At 41.3% G+C, this 21,293-nt stretch overlaps 1 non-coding gene across 1 annotated transcript; it reads right to left on the bottom strand.

The window, feature by feature from the left end:
* Window positions 1-18,837: 18,837 nt before the first annotated feature.
* Window positions 18,838-18,953, bottom strand: TRNAT-CGU (transfer RNA threonine (anticodon CGU)). Its single transcript has 2 exons — window positions 18,918-18,953; window positions 18,838-18,873 (listed from the first exon to the last, which is right to left on the bottom strand). It is a non-coding gene; the product is annotated as a tRNA-Thr (tRNA).
* Between the last annotated feature and the right edge of the window lie 2,340 nt (window positions 18,954-21,293).

Below are 21,293 nucleotides of genomic sequence, written 5' to 3'. Positions count from 1 at the left end.
CTCTCGGTAATGCACATCACTTAAGCCTTGCAAGCATTGCAACTAATGAGTTAGTTGTGGGATGATGTATTACAGAACGAGTAAAGAGACTTGCCGGTAACGAGATTGAACTAGGTATTGAGATACCGACGATCGAATCTCGGGCAAGTAACAAACCGATGACAAAGGGAACAACGTATGTTGTTATGCGGTCTGACCGATAAAGATCTTCGTAGAATATGTGGGAGCCAATATGAGCATCCAGGTTCCGCTATTGGTTATTGACCGGAGACGTGTCTCGGTCATGTCTACATAGTTCTCGAACCCGTAGGGTCCGCACGCTTAACGTTTTGATGACAGTTATATTATGAGTTTATATGTTTTGATGTACCGAAGGTTGTTCGGAGTCCCGGATGTGATCACGGACATGACGAGGAGTCTCGAAATGGTCGAGACATGAAGATTGATATATTGGATGACTATATTCGGACACCGGAATGGTTCCGGGGGTTATCGGATATATACCGGAGTACCGGGGGGTTACCGGAACCCCCCCGGAGGCTATTGGGCCTCATGGGCCCAATTGGTGGAAGAGAGAGGCGGCCAAGGGGCAGCTGCGCGCCCCTCCCCCCAAGTCCGAATTGGACAAGGAGGGGGGCGGCGCCCCCCCTTTCCTTTCCCCCTCTCTCCTTCCCTCTCCTCTCCTAGTCCAACATGGAAGGGAGGGAGTCCTACTCCCGGTGGGAGTAGGACTCCTCCTGGCGCGCCTCCTCCTGGCCGGCCGCACCTCCCCCTTGCTCCTTTATATACGGGGGCAGGGGGGCACCCTAGACACAACAATTGATCGTTTGATCTTTTAGCCGTGTGCGGTGCCCCTCCACCATAGTCCACCTCGATAATACTGTAGCGGTGCTTAGGCGAAGTCCTGCGTCGGTAGAACATCATCATCGTCACCACGCCGTCGTGCTGACAAAACTCTCCCTCAACACTCGGCTGGATCGGAGTTCGAGGGACGTCATCGGGCTGAACGTGTGCTGAACTCGGAGGTGCCGTGCGTTCGGTACTTGATCGGTCGGATCGTGAAGACGTACGGCTACATCAACCGCGTTGTGCTAACGCTTCCGCTTTCGGTCTACGAGGGTACGTGGACAACACTCTCCCCTCTCATTGCTATGCATCACCATGATCTTGCGTGTGCGTAGGATTTTTTTTGAAATTACCACGTTCGCCAACAGGAGCATCACCTACAAGACTAGGAATGAAATGATAAAGTGGCATTGTTACTTTGTCCATGTTCTCATGGGTCATCATGGTGGCTTCAAAGTTCTGAAATATCAACTTGCAACTTCATCTTTGCTCATTTTATGCTCTCCAAGACCTACATGCTTGATCATACATAGTTCATGTCCCACTTGTCCATGCTAGATCCTATATTCATAAATAAAACAAATATGTGTGATTGTACGTCTCCAACGTATCTATAATTTTTTATTGTTCCATGCTATTATATTATCCATCTAGGATGTTTTATATGCATTTATATGCTATTTTATATGATTTTTGGGACTAACCTATTAACCCAGAACCTAGTGCCAGTTTATGTTTTTCCCTGTTTTTGAGTATCGCAGAAAAGGAAAACCAAACGGAGTCCAATTGACCTGAAACTTGACGGAGATTATTTTTGGACCAGACGAAGCCCACGGAGTGCCAGAGATGGGCCAGAAGAGTCCCGAGGACACCACGAGGGTGGGGGGTGCGCCCTACCCCCTGGGCGCGCCCCCTGCCTCGTGGCCGCCTCGGGGACCCCCCTGACTTGTTCCCGACTCCAACACCTCTTATATAACCCCAAACTTCCAGAAAGAAACCTAGATTGGGAGTTCCGTCGATGCAAGACCCTGTTCCGGCACCCTGCCTGAGGGGTAATCCCTCACCGGTGGCCATCTTCATCATCCCGGCACTCTCCATGAGGAGGAGGGAGTAGTTCACCCTCGGGGCTGAGGGTATGTACCAGTAGCTATGTGTTTGATCTCTCTCTCTCTCTCGTGTTCTTGAGGTGGTACGATCTTGATGTATCGCGAGCTTTGCTATTATAGTTGGATCTTATGATGTTTCTCCCCCTCTACTCTCTTGTAATGGATTGAGTTTTCCCTTTGAAGTTATCTTATCGGATTGAGTCTTTAAGGATTTGAGAACACTTGATGTATTCTTGCATGTGCTTATCTATGGTGACAATAGGATATCACGTGATCTACTTGATGTATGTTTTGGTGATCAACTTGCGGGTTCTGTAACATTGTGAATCTATGCATAGGGGTTGGCACACGTTTTCGTCTTGACTCTCTGGTAGAAACTTTGGGGCACTCTTTGAAGTTCTATGTGTTGGTTTGAATAGATGAATCTGAGATTGTGTGATGCATATCGTATAATCATACCCACGGATACTTGAGGTGACATTGGAGTATCTAGGTGACATTAGGGTTTTGGTTGATTTGTGTCTTAAGGTGTTATTCTAGTACGAACTCTATGATAGATCGAACGGAAAGAATAGCTTCGTGTTATTTTACTACGGACTCTTGAATAGATCGATCAGAAAGGATAACTTTGAGGTGGTTTCGTACCCTACAATAATCTCTTCGTTTGTTCTCTGCTATTAGTGACTTTGGAGTGATTCTTTGTTTCATGTTGAGAGATAGTTATATGATCTAATTATGTTATTATTGTTGAGAGAACTTTCACTAGTGAAAGTATGAATCCTAGGCCTTGTTTCGAAGCATTGCAATACCGTTTGTGCTCACTTTTATCATTAGTTACCTTGCTGTTTTTATATTTTCATATTACAAAAACCTATATCTACCATCCATAATGCACTTGTATCACCATCTCTTCGCCGAACTAGTGCACCTATACAATTTACCATTGTATTGGGTGTGTTGGGGACACAAGAGACTCTTTGTTATTTGGTTGCAGGGTTGTTTGAGAGAGACCATCTTCAACCTACGCCTCCCACGGATTGATAAACCTTAGGTCATCCACTTGAGGGAAATTTGCTATTGTCCTACAAACCTCTGCACTTGGAGGCCGAACAACGTCTACAAGAAGAAGGTTGCGTAGTAGACATCAAGCAGTTTCTGGCGCCGTTGCCAGGGAGGTGAGTGCTTGAAGGTATATATTTAGATCTTGCAATCGAATCTTTTAGTTTCTTGTTTTATCACTAGTGTAGTCTATAAAAAACAAAACTACAAAAAAATGGAATTGAGGGTGCCTCATATGCTTCATATTTTTAAGTTCTTTCGTGAAAATAAGGATTCAGATAATTGTGCTCAAGTGCTAGAAGAAGAATGCATTAGAATGTTTGACACTATATCTTTGAATGATGAGCATGATTGCAATGTTGTTAGTATGAATTCTTTGAATACCCATGATGCTAATGATATGCAAAGCCACAAGCTTGGGGATGCTATGTTTGATCAAGATGATATGTTTAGTCCCCCAAGTTTTGATGAGCAAATTTATTATGATGAAACCAAGCCTCCTATTTATGATGATTATTGTGATGACACGTATGCTATAAAGAATAAAGATAACCATGAAACTTGTCATCATGATTTTAATTTTCAATTGTATTATGCTTCACATGATAGTTATTTTGTTGAGTTTGCTCCCACTACTATTCCGAATGAGAAGAATTTTGCTTATGTGGAGAGTAGTGTAGCGACCCGACCTCAGACGGTCACACCATAGGATAATGATGAATAATAGCTATCACTACATGCATATATGGCTAGTGGAAAAGCTCTATGGTTATAATATTTTTGCGAAAAGCCAATTTTTCCCTACTGCAAAGGAATATATTTTATTTAACTACAAAGTTGGTTGATAAATATTGAGAAGGTTCCTCCAAATCAATCCCAAAATAATAATCATTAACCCAATCAAATTAATTAAATAAAGTGATGAGATCAACATGATAATCCAAGAACTAGATACTCAAGATGTCCATAACTGGGGACACGGCTAATCATGATTAGTTTGTACACTCTGCAGAGGTTTGCGCACTTTTCCCCACAAGACTCGATCTCCTCCATTGGATATCTCGCACTACATGGTGTTTGAGAAACGGATGACCGAGACACAGTCTTTCTGAAGCATTAACTCTCTACTCTGGATAGACATTACCACCTACAACCCACTACATCTGCTAGTCTACCTCTTCAAGAGCTTCACGTAACTTACTCAACTATGCCAGAGCCCATAATGGCTTGTGGCTGCACACGGAAGTTTCTAGCATGAATAATCTTATGATCCCTTTGAGCCTGGGTGGCGAGCCGTAGGATGATCACACGGGTCCTCCGGGATATCCTAGGACAACACTGGATTCTCCAGGTGCCCGCAACCAATCCACCCAGATGTGTATTAAAGTAGCCACCTTAAGTTGAACCATTAAGTAAACAATCTCACATCTGTCATGGAATACACTCAAACCCAATCCACGTCTACGAGCATAGCATGGCAATATAAGCATAACATAATAGTAACTCCCAAGGTTTGAATGCAGGGCAATAGGTTCCTACCTCATGAACTACTTCCCAATACCCACATGTTATCAATCATACTCATGCAATGTTTGAGGGTGAATCTAATGCATAAAAACTGAGTATGAAAGGGATATGATCAGAGTGTGAACTTGCCTTGTACGGTTGACGAAGATGATTCGCACTCATAACTCCTGATAGTTCTACTCGTCACACTCCGGTCAATCTATCGTAAGCAAGCAATAGTTACCACACATAAGCAATCACTCAAAAGATTGGAAAGAACGAAGAAGACACTTTGGAAAACATCAAAACCAAGCAAATAAATCTTGCAACGTATAACAATTTCTAACAGTACCAAAATTAAGTGAATTTGGCCTTATCAGAAAGTTTAGGTCAAGAGCTTCCATATGCAAAAAGAATCAACTCAAACGGAGCTACGAAACTCAAGTTACGATCAAAATAAGATTCAAATTCAAATCTGTTTGAAATCATATTTTAAATTTTCAAAAACATGTTCAAGTTGATTAACTGGATAGAGGGGATCATAACAAAGAAGTGGGCATTGGTTTCGTTGGATTTGGATAAACGGGCTAAAAGTTGTGACCGTTTGAAGAGCAGGGACTATTTGGTAAAAACTTTAATTGCAAAAAGGTCCCTGACCTAAATAAATCAGAAAAAAAACTTAACCGACGAACGTTCGCTACAGAAGCATAAGCGACGAATTCGTCCACTACGTAGGCTTAACCAATGAACGTTCGCTATATAACTAAACCTAAAAAACGATCTAACGATAAAAACCGAAACGAATAAAAATAAACCGGGGCGGTTCGCGGTTTATACCGGTCGGGGCGGTTTTCTCCGAAAACCGGCGGCTCGGCTCAGATCGGATCGCGGCGGCGGCGGCGGCTCTCCGGCGAGGGCGGCGCGGCGGGACGGCGGCTCCGGTGCGGCAGCGAGGCGGCGAGGGGCGAGGGCAGCGCGACGACGAGGAGCAGCGAGTAGCCGCGGCGAGGAGCAGCGAGATAGTGAGGCGGCGGCGGCAACTGACTGCGGCGGCAGTGGATCGAGCGAGGGGCGGCAGCATGAGGGGAGGAGAGGAGGCGGGGCCGGGCGCGCTATTTAAGGGCGGCGGAGGCGAGGTGGTGGCGTGGGCGAGGGGCAGAGGAGGAGGCCGGAGGCAGCACGGCCTCCCAAGGCGGCGCGGCGGCGTGCCCGAGCGGGACTCCCGCTCGGGAAGGAGAGGAGCGGCGCGCTGGGCTGGGCTTGGCCTGTTGGGCTGGCCCAGTTCCGCAGCGGAGGAAAACCATTTTTTTATACAGACACCGAAAAAAAACAAGTAAAATAAAAATAACTATAGGCATATAATATATCAAAATTTTCAGAATTTTTTTCCTACAAGCTGAACATTATTCTAGAGTCAAATAAAATCCATAAAAATTCAAATAATTCAAACAGTGCTGCTGCTATAATAAAACCCAATAAAAATCATTTTAAAAATACCAAAATAATTCCAAATTTAGTTCTCTCCAATTTTCTGATGTAGGGAATCATGTTACCCTATTTTCCATATATTTTATTTTTGGAGAAAAATAATTTGAATAAAACCCAAATAACTCCAAATTGAAAATAATTTCAAAAGGACTTTAAATTTGATTCTTTAAAACGTCCAACTCATATTTCATATAATTTGAAGAAGTCATTTTATCTTCTCTCGTGAAAATCATTGAGTTGCATAAAGTTTATGAGTTGGAAACTATTTCCAAATGAAATTCAAATCTTTTCAAAACCCTTTTTCATTTTTTAAATGGAAGAAGTCATGTCATCTTCTCTCCAGGGTTTTGTGATGAAAAGAATTTGAATTCACGGGGATCCTAAATGCAAAATGAAAGTTTGGGGAAGTCCTTTTATTCCCTCTTATTTAACTTTCAAAAAGTTTCGAATTCATTCACTTTCAGTCAATCAATCAAACAATCGATCAAAACTATCTATTTAGTATATTCCAAAATTTAGAATTTTGGGATGTTACAAACCTACCACCCTTAAAATGAATCTCGTCCTCGAGATTCGGAGAGGTTAGAAAGAAATAGGTTAGGGTCGGGGTCTTCTCAAAATCCATCGATCATCACAGGGGGTCTGGGTGCTACCACCCTTAGGAGCATTGTTACGGTTCCATCAAAACTTATATACTCCATCCTTTTTGTTGACAGGGTCGGTCTTCTCAGATTCTCGGGAAAATTCCTTCTCTGGGCTCTTCCGGTAGTGGCATAACCCTCTCCTCAATACTCCTGTCCTTGGTGCGGATTTGCTGTGACGTGGTCTTCTTAGCTGATGGGTCTGGCGCCAATACTAAACAACTATCGATATCTCATGGTGGTGAACAATTTATGGCTTCTCCTGTCGGAAATGGGTCTGGGCTGAACCTCACCGTATAACCTACGATTTGGCAACAACTGCCTTGTACAAGGGAAAATTATCCTACCATTCTAAGGTTCAAACAAGGTTTAATATCGTCGTCTCTCTACTATAGGTAAGTCACTCAGATTTACCATACCGTATAGCAAGGCGAATAATAAGAGTAAGTCGGTATGGTGATCAATCCATCCCGCACCCAAATCATTACCTTGTATATGGTTTAGCGAATCTCGCATTCTAACACTCGGTCATCCTCACAAGCATTGCAGAATTTCTCTTGTCGACGAACCAAGTTCGGATAAATCCATGGATTCTGCAAGCCAAACAAACATCTATCGTTCCTTCACAACTCCCAGGTTTTGCGTAAACTCCTATAAGATCGTCTATCGATAAACGTAACTTCTTCCAGGGTTTTTCCTTCAGCAAGAGTGTGCTTGCTTCTTAACAGGTCCTGGGGCCTGTGGGTTATGGCCCATCTCATCTCTTGTAAACCTTGAACTCATCATCGGGGCCACTGATCATTATTCCAACATCCAGCTTTCTAGCATTCTTAAATCCATCCAATTGTACTGTCTCTCTTCCTTCCATTTGTACCAAACTAAGACGTGATTACTCAGACTCATCATGGAGTTACAATTGCTCCATATTTCCAACATCATACTTCCTTTATATCCAATAGTACTTCATCCCTTCATATTCTTGGGATATCCCACATATCGAGATAAAACTGTACTTATTTTGTCCAAAGTCCACTCCGTGGAATATCATAATCCTTTCCAGAGGTCAAGTGTCCTCACAGGGTACTACCACCCTTGAAATGTACAATTTCATCCATAGACCATATTTCTCATATCCTCGAAAATGGTCAAAATCTTTCTTCATAGAGTAACAACTCATAAAATCCAAATCAGTACCAACGAGGCTAAATTTATTGATTCTTCAATTATTACAATCTCTTTCTTTTCCAATACATGCCTCAACTCAACACCTCATTATAACAGAATTGTTCCCACTACTACTACTATATTTCTTACAGGCACGACTAATTATCACAAGTCTCCTTCTCCTTGTGACAATCTCTGGCAAAGTGCCCTGCTTCATTACAGCAGAAGCATATAACTTCTGACAAGTCCCGATGTTTCCTTATGACTACATAGCCTCCTTGGGTCCTCGACTTCCTTGGTAGTGCCCGGACTCCTTGCATCTGGAACATATGATATGACTCAGGTCCTTCCTGGAATCCAATCTACTTCTCATCCTGGACTTTTCTATTCCAATCAGGGCTTCTATTTCCTGTGGGTCATACTCTACTTCCTCTGTCGGGAATTCTACTAGATCCCCATTCATACAATTCTGGGAGATGTGTCCTTCTTCTCCACATGAATAGCATGACTTGGTGCAGGGTTTAATTGGTTCTTCTTTGGGTGTGTCCTCCACCTCTTCCTTCATCACAGGTTCTTCTAAAATTTCCATGAGGGCTCCTTTCATTGCTTCTTTCTTCTGCTGGATGGTTCTTTGAACCAAGGGGTAAATGTGACACTGAGCAGGGTAGTGGGTAGTTCCTTCACACAAGAAACAAGTAATCTGCCTAGTTGGGCATTCTTCAGTTGGGTGACTTCCTTCACAATTAGGGCATTCATCCTTGTGTTCCTTATGGTTGTGTCCTATTTCTCCACAAAGCTTGCATTCACAAGTTTTCTTCATATCCTTTCCATAAGGCTTCAATTTCTGGGACTCAAACCGAAACTTTGACAAAGTCAACTTAAATTCTTTCCAAGTGGTTACTCTTTGCCATCCATTGATGGTTTGGTACATCCTCCACCAAGTAGCAGCACCTCTTTCAAAGCACTGAAGAGCATGTTGGGTCATATCCTTTCCGACTATAGGGTTATTCTTCATGTGATCCTCCATGTTCTGAATCCATCGGTGCGTCTCCAATTGACTCATCGGTCCAGAAAATATAAGCTCATCTCCATTCATTCTCTATTGGGTCCATGGGTTTTGGGGTAAGATAAGAGAGATAGAGAGGGATACACACTATGCAAACAATAGTTTCGAAAAGACAGATTTTTTTATTGTGGCTGTTGGAAAAACATCAAAAAATGACAGCTCACAATCATCGCATCTAACGTAAGTATAAAATAGTGGTTTGGTCTTCTAAAGGTCAATAAATCTTCAAAGTCGCCAAACTCTTCAAATCTTATTCATGTCTCCGATGGCTTCTTCCGATCGTGCTTGTCCCTCTCAAGTTATTTTGCCAGATCATCTCTGTTGACGCGAAGTCTCTCGTGATGTCCTTTAATATTCTGGAGTTTCATTCCAAATTTCTGGGTTTCAACATCCTTGGCATGAACCATGGTCCTACTGTCCTTCAGTTCCTGACGAATTCTCCGGTAGCTCGAGGTTTTGCTCCTCCAGTTTGGCTACTTCAGCTTCTGGGTCCTAAGTTCTTCACGAAATGCTTCTTTGTCAAAATACGGCTTCCTGCAGGTCCATCTAAAATTCTTCATGTAATACTCCAGATCCTGGCGATACACCAGCTAAGGTTAAAACTGCATCCTTTGCTGATAGATGCTCCATCGGCCTTCTACCATCCAATCCTTCTGACGAAATGCATGCTTAACTCAGCACGGTGACAATAGCATAAGCGGGCGATAACATCATGGATAGCCGTGTTTCTGCTCTTGTCATTTCCATGAGCTATCATTCCATAGTTGATATCTCCTGTCTTAGGGTTTTCCTGACAAAACTTTGAGTTCTAATGCTCCAGGTTCCAGTCTTTCTCAATACACCTTGATCTCGGGTATTGACAGCTCCCATAGTCTGCCAAGTTCCATAAGGGTAGCCTTCACATTCTCCTAGTCTTCGGAGTCTTCAACCGTCGTAGTTTCCATTATTGTAATGCACGGTAAAATCTTCTTCATTCCGAAGTGGTCTTACTTGTTCGATATCTTGTCCTTCTTGGAGTGGTCTCATCATTCAAATCTTCGTGGTCAAAAGGGGAAAAGGGGTATAGTCTCACTAAAAGGGAATATTTGAATAAGCTCAGAAGAGAAGAGAGGTAAAAGATCTTTTTGGAAATGAAGCTTGTAGAGAAAATGTTTCCTATGGGCTTGCCAGTTTCTAGGGGTCACGTCCTACAGTCAACCTGGCTCTGATACCATCTTGTAGGGATCCGACCTCAGACGGTCAAGTCTCTGTGCTTAAGTGTCATCCCTGGATCGGTATGCTGACACACACAGTACTCGAGGATTTATAACAGAGGTAAATCACATGTATAAAGTAACGTAAATACTATTACCTCAATCCAAATAGCGGAAGTAACAACAAGGTTGTGGATTCCCATCAACACCAACGGCAAAGTAGAGTGTAGAAATGGTAACCCTAATGTATCACTTACTAATCGTAAGATATCCTGCAACATGAGACGTTGCAGCCACAAAGGGTCAGTACATTGAATATACTCGCAAATTCACACCATAGGATAATGATGAATAATGGCTATCACTACATGCATATATGGCTGGTGGAAAAGCTCTATGGTTATTATGTTTTTGCGAAAAGCCAATTTTTCCCTGCTGCAAAGGAATATATTTTATTTAACTACAAAGTTGGTTGATAAATATTGAGAAGGTTCCTCCAACTCAATCCCAAAATAATAATCATTAACCCAATCAAATTAATTAAATAAAGTGATGAGATCAACATGATAATCCAAGAACTAGATACTCAAGATGTCCATAACCGGGGACACGGCTAATCATGATTAGTTTGTACACTCTGCAGAGGTTTGCGCACTTTTCCCCACAAGACTCGATCTCCTCCGTTGGATTTCTCGCAATACATGGTGTTTGAGAAATGGATGACCGAGACACAGTCTTTCTGAAGCAATAAATCTCTACTCTGGATAGACAAACCACCTACAACCCACTACATCTGCTAGTCTACCTCTTCAAGAGCTTCACGCAACTTACTCAACTATGCCATAGCCCATAATGGCTTGTGGCTGCACACGGAAGTTTCTAGCATGAATAATCTTATGATCCCTTTGAGCCTGGGTGGCGAGCCGTAGGATGATCACACGGGTCCTCCGGGATATCCTAGGACAACACTGGATTCTCCAGGTGCCCGCAACCAATCCACCCAGATGTGTATTAAAGTAGCCACCTTAAGTTGAACCATTAAGTAAACAATCTCACATCTGTCATGGAATACATTCAAACCCAATCCACGTCTACGAGCATAGCATGGCAATATAAGCATAACGTAATAGTAACTCCCAAGGTTTGAATGCAGGACAATAGGTTCCTACCTCATCAACTACTTCGCAATACCCACATGTTATCAATCCTACTCATGCAATGTTTCAGGGTGAATCTAATGCATAAAAACTGAGTATGAAAGGGATATGATCAAAGTGTGAAATTGCCTTGTACGGTTGACGAAGATGATTCGCACTCATAACTCTTGATAGTTCTACTCGTCACACTCTAGTCAATCTACCGTAAGCAAGCAATAGTAACCACACATGAGCAATCACTCAAAAGATCGGAAAGAACGAAGAAGACACTTCGGAAAACATCAAAAACAAGCAAATAACTCTTGCAACATAAAAACAATTGCTAACAATACCAAAATTAAGTGAATTTGGCCTTATCATAAAGTTTAGGTCAAGAGCTTCGATATGCAAAAAGAATCAACTCAAACGGAGCTACGAAACTCAAGTTACGATCAAAAGAAGATTCAAATTCAAATCTGTTTGAAATCATATTTTAAAGTTTCAAAAACATGTTCAAGTTTACTAACTGGATAGAGGGGATCATAACGAAGAAGTGGGCGTTGGTTTCGTTGGATTTGGATAAACGGGCTAAAAGTTGTGACCGTTTGAAGAGCAGGGACTATTTGGTAAAAACATTAATTACGAAAAGGTCCCTGAGCTAAATAAAACAGAAAAAAAAACTTAACCGACGAACGTTCGCTACAGAAGCATAAGCGACGAATTCGTCCACTATGTAGGCCTAACCAGTGAACGTTCGCTATATAACTAAACCTAAAAGAAGGATCTAACGATAAAAACCAAAACGAATAAAAATAAACCGGGGCGGTTCGCGGTTTATACCGGTCGGGGCGGTTTTTCTCCGAAAACCGGCGGCTCGGCTCAGATCGGATCGCGGCGGCGGCGGCGGCTCTCCGGCGAGGGCGGCGCGGCGGGACGGCGGCTCCGGCGCGGCAGCGAGGCGGCGAGGGGCGAGGGCAGCGCGACGACGAGGAGCAGCGAGTAGCCGCGGCGAGGAGCAGCGAGCTAGTGAGGCGGCGGCGGCAACCGACGGTGGCGGCGGTGGATCGGGCGAGGGGCGGCGGCGTGAGCGGAGGAGAGGAGGCGGGGCCGGGCGCGCTATTTAAGGGCGGCGGAGGCGAGGTGGTGGCGTGGGCGAGGGGCAGAGGAGGAGGCCGGAGGCGGCACGACCTCCCATGGCGGCGCGGCGGCGTGCCCGAGCTAGACTCCCGCTCGGGAAGGAGAGGAGCGGCGCGCTGGGCTGGGCTTGGCCTGTTGGGCCGGCCCAGTTCGGCGGCGGAGGAAAACCATTTTTTATACAGACAACGAAAAAAATATAAACCAAGTAAAATAAAAAATAATTATAGGCATATAATATATCAAAATTTTCAGAAAAAAAATTCCTACAAGCGGAACATTATTCTAGAGTCAAATAAAATCCATAAAAATTCAAATAATTCAAACAGTGCTGCTGCTATAATAAAACCCAATAAAAATCATTTTAAAAATACCAAAATAATTCCAAATTTAGTTCTCTCCAATTTTCTGATGTAGGAAATCATGTTACCCTATTTTCCATATATTTTATTTTTGGAGAAAAATAATTTGAATGAAATCCAAATAACTCCAAATTGAAAATAATTTCAAAAGGACTTTAAATTTGATTCTTTGAAACTTCCAACTCATATTTCATATAATTTGAAGAAGTCATTTTATCTTCTCTCGTGAAAATCATTGAGTTGCATAAAGTTTCTAAGTTGGAAAATATTTCCAAATGAAATTCAAATCTTTTCAAAACCCTTTTCATTTTTTAAATGGAAGAAGTCATGTCATCTTCTCTCCAGGGTTTTGTGATTAAAAGTATTTGAATTCACGGAGATCCTAAATGCAAAATGAAAGTTTGGGAAAGTCCTTTTATTCCCTCTCATTTAACTTTCAAAAAGTTTTGAATTCACTCACTTTCAGTCAATCAATCAAACAATCGATCAAAACTATCTATTTAATATAACATTCCAAAATTTAGAATTTTGGGATGTTACAAGTAGTAAATTTTCTATGCAAGTAGATCATGAAAAGAATGCTTTATGTGCTGGCTATATGGTTGACTTCATTCATGATGCTACTGAAAATTATTATGAGAGGATCATATGCTTCTATATATTGCAATAATATCAAGTTTCCTCTCTATGTGCTTGAAGTCTTGAAGTTATGCTTGTTTTGCCTTCCTATGCTAGTTGATTATTGTTCCCATAAGTTGTTTGCTCACAAAATCCCCATGCATAGGAAGTGGGTTAGGCTTAAATTTTCCAGTCATATTCTTCATGATGCTCTCTTTATGTTTCAATTCTTATCTTTTATGTGAGCATCATTGAAACCATCATGCCTAGCTAGGGGCGTTAAACGTTAGCGCTTGTTGGGAGGCAACCCAATTTTTTTTTTGTTCTTTTTTTCTTGCTCCTGTTTAGTAATAAATAATTCATATAGCCTCTATTTAGATGTGGTTTTATGTTTTAATTTGTGTTTGTGCCAAGTAGAACCTTTGGGAAGACTTGGGTGAAGTCTTTGCGATCTTGCTGTAAAAAACAGAAACTTTTGCGCTCACGAGATTAGCTGCCATTTTTTACTGGAGAGTGATTTTAGGTTGATTCTTTTTGCAGATTATTAATAGACAAATTCCTCAGGTCTAACAATTTATTTCAGAATTTTTGGAGTTATATAACTATACGAATGATACAGATTACTACAGACTGTTCTGTTTTTCACAGATTCTGTTTTCATTGTGTTGTTTGCTTATTTTGATGAATCTATGAGTAGTATCGGCAGGTATGAACCATAGAGAAGTTGGAATACAGTAGATATTACACCAATATGAATTTAGAATGAGTTCACAACAGTACCTAAGTGGTGATTTATTTTCTTATACTAACGGAGCTTACGAGTTTTCTGTTGAGTTTTGTGTTGTGAAGTTTTCAAGTTTTGGGTAAAGATTCGATGGACTATGGAATAAGGAGTGGCAAGAGCCTAAGATTGGGGATGCCCAAGGCACCCCAAGGTAATATTCAAGGACAACCAAGAGCCTAAGCTTGGGGATGCCCCGGATGGCATCCCCTCTTTCGTCTTCGTTCATCGGTAACTTTACTTGGAGCTATATTTTTATTCACCACATGATATGTGTTTTGCTTGGAGCGTCATTTTATTTTCTTTTGTTTTGCTTGATGTTTGAATAATATACCAAGATCTGAAATTCTTAAATGTTACAGAGTCTTCACATAGTTGCATAATTATTCGACTACTCATTGATCTTCACTTATATCTTTCGGAGTAGTTTGTCATTTGCTCTAGTGCTTCACTTATATCCTTTTAGAGCACGACAGTGGTTTTATTTTGAAGAAATAGATGAACTCTCATGCTTCACTTATATTATTTTGAGAGTCTTAAACAACATGGTAATTTGCTTTGGTTATGAATTTAGTCCTAATATGATGGGCATCCAAGAGGGATATAATAAAAACTTTCATATAAAGTGCATTGAATACTATGAGAAGTTTGATTCCTTATGATTGTTTTGAGATATGAAGATGGTGATATTAGAGTCATGCTAGTTGAGTAGTTGTGAATTTGAGAGATACTTGTGTTAAAGTTTGTGATTCCCGTAGCTTGCACGTATGGTGAACCGTTATGTGATGAAGTCGGAGCATGATTTATTTATTGATTGTCTTCCTTATGAGTGGTGGTCGGGGACGAGCGATGGTATTTTCCTACCAATCTATCCCCCTAGGAGCATGCGCGTAGTACTTCGTTTCGATAACTAATAGATTTTTGCAATAAGTATGTGAGTTCTTTATGACTAATGTTGAGTCCATGGATTATACGCACTCTCACCCTTCCACCATCGCTAGCCTCTCTTGTGCCGCACAACTTTTGCCGGTACCATACACCCACCATTACCTTCCTCAAAACAGCCACCATACCTACCTATTATGGCATTTGCATAGCCAATCCGAGATATATTGCCATGCAACTTTCCACCGTTCTGTTTATTATGACACGCTTCATCATTGTCATATTGCTTTGCATGATGATGTAGTTGACATTGAATTTGTGGCAAGGCCACCATTCATCATTCATACATGTCCCACTTCATTCATTGCATATCCCGGTACACCGCCGGAGGAATTCATATAGAGTCATATTTTGTTCTAAGTATTGAGTTGTAATTCTTGAGTTGTAAGTAAATAAAAGTGTGATGATCATCATTATTAGAGCATTGTCCCAAGTGAGGAAAGGATGATGGAGACTATGATTCCCCCACGAGTCAGGATGAGACTCCGGACGAAAAGGAAAAAAAAGAAGAAAAAAGAGGCCATAAAAAAAGAAGAGAAAAAGGCCCAAACAAAAAATAAAAAAATAGAAAAAATGAGAGAAAAAGAGAGAAGGGACAATGCTACTATCCTTTTACCACACTTGTGCTTCAAAGTAGCACCATGATCTTCATGATAGAGAGTCTCCTATGTTGTCACTTTCATATACTAGTGGGAATTTTTCATTATAGAACTTGGCTTGCATATTCCAATGATGGGCTTCCTCAAATTGCCCTAGGTCTTCGTGAGCAAGCAAGTTGGATGCACACCCACTTAGTTTCTTTTTGAGCTTTCATACACTTATAGCTCTAGTGCATCCGTTGCATGGCAATCCCTACTTACTCACATTGATATCTATTGATGGGCATCTGCATAGCCCGTTGATACGCCTAGTTGATGTGAGACTATCTTCTCCTTTTTGTCTTCTCCACAACCACCATTCTATTCCACCTATAGTGCTATGTCCATGGCTCACGCTCATGTATTGCGTGAAGATTGAAAAAGTTTGAGAACATCAAAAGTATGAAACAATTGCTTGGCTTGTCATCGTGGTTGTGCATGATTTAAATATTTTGTGTGATGAAGATAGAGCATAGCAAGACTATATGATTTTGTAGGGATAGCTTTCTTTGGCCATGTTATTTTGAGAAGACACGATTGCTTTGTTAGTATGCTTGAAGTATTATTGTTTTCATGTCAATATTAAACTTTTGTTTTGAATCTTATGGATCTGAATATTCTTGCCACAATAAAGAAGATTACATTGATAAATATGTTAGGTAGCATTCCACATCAGAAATTCTGTTTTTATCATTTACCTACTCGAGGACGAGCAGGAATTAAGCTTGGGGATGCTGATACGTCTCCAACGTATCTATAATTTTTGATTGTTCCATGCTATTATATTATCCATCTAGGATGTTTTATATGCATTTATATGCTATTTTATATGATTTTTGGGACTAAGCTATTAACCCAGAGCCCAGTGCCAGTTTCTGTTTTTTCCTTGTTTTTGAGTATCGCAGAAAAGGAAAACCAAACGGAGTCCAATTGACCTGAAACTTGACGGAGATTAGTTTTGGACCAGAAGAAGCCCACGGAGTACCGGAGATGGGCCAGAAGAGTCCCGAGGCCACCACGAGGGTGGGGGGAGAGCCCTACCCCCCTGGGCGCGCCCCCCTGCCTCGTGGCCGCCTCGGGGACCCCCTGACTTGTTCATGACTCCAACACCTCTTATATAACCCCAAAATTCCAGAAAGAAACCTAGATCAGGAGTTCCGCCGCTGCAAGCCTCTGTAGCCACCAAAAACCAATCGGGACCCTGTTCCGGCACCCTGCCGGAGGGGGAATCCCTCACCGGTGGCCATCTTCATCATCCCGGCGCTCTCCATGACGAGAAGGGAGTAGTTCACCCTTGGGGCTGAGGGTATGTACCAGTAGCTATGTGTTTGATCTCTCTCTCTCTCGTGTTCTTGAGGTGGTACGATCTTGATGTATCGCGAGCTTTGCTATTATAGTTGGATCTTATGATGTTTCTCCCCCTCTACTCTCTTGTAATGGATTGAGTTTTCCCTTTGAAGTTATCTTATCGGATTGAGTCTTTAAGGATTTGGGAACACTTGATGTATGTCTTGCATGTGCTTATCTGTGGTGACAATGGGATATCACGTGATCTACTTGATGTATGTTTTGGTGATCAACTTGCGGGTTCCGTAACATTGTGAATCTATGCATAGGGGTTGGCACACGTTTTTGTCTTGACTCTCCGGTGGAAACTTTGGGGCACTCTTTGAAGTTCTATGTGTTGGTTTGAATAGATGAATATGAGATTGTGTGATGCATACATACCCACGGATACTTGAGGTGACATAGGAGTATCTAGGTGACATTAGGGTTTTGGTTGATTTGTGTCTTAAGGTGTTATTCTAGTATGAACTCTATGATAGATCGAACGGAAAGAATAGCTTCATGTCATTTTACTACGGATTCTTGAATAGATCGATCAGAAAGGATAACTTTGAGGCGGTTTTGTACCCTACAAGAATCTTGTTTGTTCTCCGCTATTAGTGACTTTGCAGTGACTCTTTGATGCATGTTGAGGGATAGTTATATGATCTAATTATGTTATTATTGTTGAGAGAACTTGCATTAGTGAAAGTATGAACCCTAGGCCTTGTTTTGAAGCATTGCAATACCGTTTGTGCTCACTTTTATCATTAGTTACCTTGCTGTTTTTATATTTTCAGATTACAAAAACCTATATCTACCATCCATATTGCACTTGTATCACCATCTCTTCGCCGAACTAGTGCACCTATACAATTTACCATTGTATTGGGTGTGTTGGGGACACAAGAGACTCTTTGTTATTTGGTTGCAGGGTTGTTTGAGAGAGACCATCTTCAAATTACGCCTCCCACGGATTGATAAACCTTAGGTCATCCACTTGAGGGAAATTTGCTACTGTCCTATAAACCTCCGCACTTGGAGGCCCAACAACGTCTACAAGAAGAAGGTTGCATAGTAGACATCAGTGATCATATTATCATAAGCACTTGGAAGAATTCTTAGAAACTAAATTATATGATATTTGAGCTGTCGGGTGCGAGCCTAGTCATTGGCCCTTGTGTTCTGGAACATGGTTTGGCGTGGTCACGTGGCTTGGGGTGTAACTGTAGTAATGATGTCCTAATCACCTCCTAAAGGTTTATGCCCTAAGGGTAGTATTTAGCACAAAGAAACCATGCGTAGAGGATGCTTGAAACTCAAGGAACCATCATTCTTGTTCAATGGGCACATACAATGGAAGTCAAGCGCGCCTTATATATGGTTTTGGGATAATGAGCTTATACCTTGCGATTCATTACAACTTACATTTTCCCTAGTATTCATGCCTGTGAAATATCGTTGTCATCTACTTAGTGTAAAAATATGGGGTTCACAATTTTGTATATAATAGAGAACTCCACACAATTTCCGCATCTACTTAAATCGACCGATCTAAACAGATGACCTAAACACAAAGCATAGAAAACAACTACAACGCTAAAAATAATAAAACAAAACCACCACCTAGTTCTTCTAGCATCGACTTCCTACTCTCCATAGTCCATGTCACACCAATACACATTTGAGTCATCTAGATAACTTCCAAATGGAGTTCATAATGTTTCTACAAATACATAACTCTAGTTCTCGCATCCACCTAAATCAGTTGGTCTAAAATGGTATAAATCAAGAAAGCAAAGGAAATATGTATAAACACCAAAAAAATTGCCCGCCTTGGGGCTCGAACCCAAGACCACAAGGTTAAGGCCATGTAAGGTTTGCCCAGGAAGCAAACCAATCATGTCCTACGAGCCTCGGCTCTACCAGCTGAGCTAGACGGGCAATGTGTTTTTTTATGATCCATCTATTATATATAAAAACAAGAGAGAATAAAGCCGTCAGGTTCATCCATGTTACCACATAAGTTAAATAATCTACTCCATTAGTTATATAATTAGTCCTAACAATAACAATAAAGATTACTATAAATGTTGAATCGAAATAATATTATTAATCATCCATATATGTTACTATGTGCCCTACAAAATCATGATAAGTCTAAAAGAGAATTAATGATGTGAATCTTTTCCTAAAGAGAAAATATATTTCATCTTACAACCTTGCTCTATGAATTTAGACTATCAAATGTTATTAGCATTAAACTCTAACACAAAGCTAGCTATGTTTCGGGCTATTCATCTTAACCTTTGTAAATGAATGCAGTGTGTCTACGCTACAAAAATACATATTTATCAAGCATAAATAATGGTGGAGAGCATTGAATGGCACAACGGGTGGCCACTCGAAAGGGAATGCCGATGTAGACTTAAATGGGAATGATGATGGTCTTGAGTCGTCTCTTCTATTCTGGGTAGGAGGTTTCAACGTTTCATGCCATCTACTGGAGGGGATTGTGTCAGCCGTTCTATTGACCCGGCTGTGAGGTTGCCCTTGTGGGCCAGAGGCGGGCGTAAACAGGGTAGATACATCCGCTTGCCTTGTTTTTTTGTAGTTGGTTTTTCTGCATCTGCAGATGATTGCGGGAAAAAAACTCCATCACGAATGGAGTCTCGTGTCATCAAAAGTAAATTGACATGGAAAGACATGGTAAAGATCATCGTCAAGGCAAATAAGAACGTAGTATGAGTAATCATTTGCAGAAATTTGAGGAAAAAATCCTTCAAATAGTTCACTTAACTTTCGGCCTCAGTTGGTCTTTACGCTAATTTGCGCAGTCATCAAGTAAATATAAATATTGCAATTTAATCACTAACCAACTTCAATTTGTTCACCACAACATATTTGTCTTGCTTGGAGCGATCCTCTAGTGAAACTATGGACTTGGGTCTATTTTCCTTTAATTGCATACACCATTACAACTTACTTTCTTCACTATTCCATTTTGATTACTTTATCTATTTATCAATTCCTACCATACCATACAATTTATCCTTGTAACTATCAGGACAAGAAGCTTGACAATCTTCTTGAAGAGATGGGAACAAGATTGTTTATGTTTGGTGTGCAGGTACCGAGAATTAGTTTTGTAGAAGAAATTCCTACTGGTTCAATAAAACTTGGTTCTCAATCAAGGGAAACACTCATTGCTAGGTTAAATTTCCCTTACACTTGGGGAATACCCAACAACTCTAACAAGAGAGCATCGTGCGGTGCATCAACCTCGTGCTATGGAGAGAGCAATGCACCTAGCCACTTCAATCAGTTCATACTTCTAGCACGACCATCGATCCAGCCCGCTACATAGTCTGATTACGGCCGGCATGGGCATGATTGGTTCTTTGTTGTCCCCCTTGCATATGTGGCCCAATAGAACATGGTTGAGAAAGTACAACCTCTAAACCATGTTTTGCATTTCGATTGGCTGCCCTCATTGCATCATGAGATCGTTTGATACATGGTGTTTGGTTGGCAGCACTTGAGGGTTATGACTATGAAGATGCAACTACCTGGTGTTTCGTTGTTCTAGTCTAATATTGTAGTCACTCCTTCTCACTAGAGATGACCTTACCACAAAGGACACAACATAGGGAGTACAAAATTAACATTGTTTCAGTCCTAGCTAGTAAAAAATGAAAATTCGCTCTAACTAGTAACAAATGGCAGTACCAAATTAATAGTCATATGGCTCATGGGGGAAGGTTTATCAGTGGTGTTTAAGGGGGAAGTTCGTCCTCCTCCTCTACTTCTCTTCTTCTTTTGATCAAGGATTTTAAATTTATTCTTGAAAGCACCAAATGCCCTCTCAATCATAACTCTAAGTCTAGAGTGTTTGAGATTGAACAGTTTAGCAACAATATTAGGATAGTTCCTACTAGAGAAATCATTGAGATGCCACCTGTTTTTCTTGAAGGCTGGAAGAACCCCATGTCAACATTCATATCTAACACCTCCTAGCTAGGTAGAAATTGCCATAATGGATTTTGAATCCATCAGGTCAAGCCATATTGTAAGAAAGAATGTTAGCATCATGGGATGATCCTTCCCAACCAACTAACACATATGTGAATTCGAGAGCAAAATAAATAGCAGCAACCACATTACTACATTCTATCCATGTATGTTGCAGCCTATGACTTCGCTACTAGGGAAATGCTTATAGGTAGGACATCAGTAGTAGCGCTGAAAAAAAGCAAGCGCTGCTGCTAATTAGCAGTAGCGCTG

Source organism: Aegilops tauschii, chromosome 3 (assembly GCF_002575655.3).
Source record: "Aegilops tauschii subsp. strangulata cultivar AL8/78 chromosome 3, Aet v6.0, whole genome shotgun sequence".
NCBI classification, from domain to species: domain Eukaryota; kingdom Viridiplantae; phylum Streptophyta; class Magnoliopsida; order Poales; family Poaceae; genus Aegilops; species Aegilops tauschii.
The sequence above is the reverse complement of the archived record's forward strand: the minus strand, read 5'-3'. Positions and strand labels throughout refer to the sequence as shown.